Below are 2881 nucleotides of genomic sequence, written 5' to 3' on the forward strand. Positions count from 1 at the left end.
TAGGAAGTCTCATCTACCTCACTACTACCAGACCAGACATTTCATTTACTGTTGGAATCCTCTCCAGGTTTATGCAAAGGCCTTGTGAGGGACATTGGTCTGCTGCAAAAAGAGTTCTAAGGTACTTGAAGGGAACTCAAGACCTTGGAATCAAGTATACACAGGTGGACGACTTCAACTTAATTGGATACTCTGATTCAGACTTCGATGGAGACAAAGAAACTGGGGTATCTACTTCAGGATATGCTATGAGTCTTGGATCAGGAGCTGTCTCCTGGAGATCACGCAAACAATCAGTACCAGCAGATTCCACAACAGAAGCAGAATACGTGGCAGCAGCTGAAGCAACGAAAGAAATTGTGTGGCTCAGGAAAATTCTTGAATATTTGCAGGTAAAACAAATACAATCAACTCCACTCATGATTGATAACACATCTGCAATAAAGTTGGCTAAGAACCCAAAGTTCCATGATCGTACTAAGCACATCAATACTAAATATCATCTGATCCGACATCATGTTGAGGCCAAAACAATCCATCTCCGTCATTGTTCCACAAACGAACAAATTGCAGACATCTTCACCAAAGCGCTTGGAAGAGAAAAGCTTGAAAGATTCAGAACGATGCTTGGACTCACCAACATCCCTTCAGATTAAGGGGGGGAATGTTGACACCTAATCCGAAACGGATGAGGTGAAGCCGGACAGTCATCTAGAAGATGAACTGATCCGTTTCTTTTGAATATAAATAATTGTTATCTAATGTGAAATATCAAGTTGTCTTGCGTTCATCAATAGCTGGAGTTACCCAGGCCTGACAATTCTAATTTTCTTGAAAACAGGGCGACACGGCTGAGCCGCGCAATAGAGTGTTACAATGTAAATTTTGAGGAGGATGATGAGGACCCATGAAATATTAACATTCCAGAAATGGAAGGTTTTCGCGAGGTTCGAGGACCATCGATTGAGGATCCCAACATCACTGCACCATTAAAAACAAAGCAGGTAAACATTGGAACGAAGGCAAAGCCGAAGTACGTAATGCTTGGGGACTATTGGGATGATGCCATGGTGGATAAGGTTGTTGAGTATTTCACGAGTACCAAGACTTGTTCCCAACCAAAATTGCAGACTCAAAAGGGATCATTGACAATTTAGGGATGATAAGATCACCTGAAACTCGACGCGAAGCCAGTTAAGAAATAGCCTTACTGCTTGAATCTAAAATATAAGGAAAATGTTAGCGAAGAATTAGAAAAAATGCTCGCAGCCGTAATTATTGAGCCAATGGAAGAACCCGACTTAGTGATTCCTATGGTTGTAGAAGAGAAAAGGCAGAAGGGCGAAATAAGAATATGTGGGACCTCAGGAAGCTAAACAATGCCTGTGTACATGATCCATTCCCGACACCATTCACATATGAAGTACTGGAGAATGTTTGTGGTCAAGAAGCATAGTCATTCACGGATGGGTTCTCAGGGTACTATCAGATCAAGATCGTGCCAAAAGACAGGAGCAAAATGACCTTCACAATAGAATGAGGTTGCTTTCAATACACCATGATGCTGTTTGGACTGAAGAACGTGCCAACCATATTTTCGCGCATCGTTGTGGATGCATTCAAAGAATACATACACAAGTTCTTGGAGGTCTATTTGGATGATTGGATTGTCTTTAGATTAGTTAAGCACCATGTAGCAAGCTTATGCTTGATGCTGGATACTTGCTACTGACACCAGATTGCGCTGAACCTTAAGAAGTGCACATTCCTCATTCCCTTTGGAAACCTGCTAGGACATGTGGTCTGCAAACTGTTGGCATTATGATGCATGTGTTTTACTTGATGGCAACCCTCTCATAGAATATCATCACACTTATATACATTCATATGAATCTACAGAAGAGATATCAGATGTGACATAATACATAGATGCAGGACAGCTCAAAGGAATCAAATGGCAAGTTCTTAGTAAGCTTTGCCATCAAGTCCAAAGGGGGAGATTGTTGGCATTATGGCTAAAGTGTTGTCCTTGATGGCAACCCTCTCATAGAATATCATCTCACTTATATACATTCAGATGAATCTTCAGAAGAGATATCAGATGTGACATAATACATAGATGCAGGACAGCTCAAAGGAATCAAATGGCAAGTTTTTAGTAAGCTTTGCCATCAAGTCCAAAGGGGGAGATTGTTGGAATTATGGCTAAAGTGTTGTCCTTGATGGCAACCCATTCAGGTGATAGATCACAGTACTTCAAGTCAGCCGCAGAGATTGATGATCAGCTATCAAATATTGAAGAAAATAAGGGGTACGCAGGTACACCTTACATAAGGTGCGTACACGCAGGTCGGTGTTACATAAAGTGCGTACATACCCGCAGTTATCCCGTTCAGGAGCTGCGTACCCCCAGTGCACACATTTCAAGGCAAAGAAATTCACATGTGGGGTTTCTTATGTTTTACCCTTGGTATTTAGCCGACGTATTTGTGTTATTATGGTGTCGGCCCATGGTATTGATCCATGATTTGAGGAAGAGCTTTCCTATATAAAGCAAACGAGATCATTTGGCTTATGTATGTTTTGGGTTGAACATCTTATGAGAGCTAGATCTAAAATATTATGATCTCTTGGGAGTAATGTCTAGATCTAAAGAAGGCGAATCTATTGATGGATTGAGATCTCTTCGGCGCATGTTCAGATCTGTAGATCTGACTGTCTGGGTTATTCTTGAAGTCTTGAAATCATCTATGCCCAAAGGTAAGCAGGTACAGTGAAAGAAAAGTGCGTACATACGTAGGAACGAAGCGTTTCAGGTGCGCCTGTACGCAGGCACAGAAGGGTTGCAGGTGCGAAGGTCCACAGGCAGTTCAATGGATAC

This window comes from Pinus tabuliformis, chromosome 5_2, assembly GCF_031772625.1.
Source record: "Pinus tabuliformis cultivar Carrire ecotype Pingquan chromosome 5_2, CPIR1, whole genome shotgun sequence".
NCBI classification, from domain to species: Eukaryota; Viridiplantae; Streptophyta; class Pinopsida; order Pinales; family Pinaceae; genus Pinus; species Pinus tabuliformis.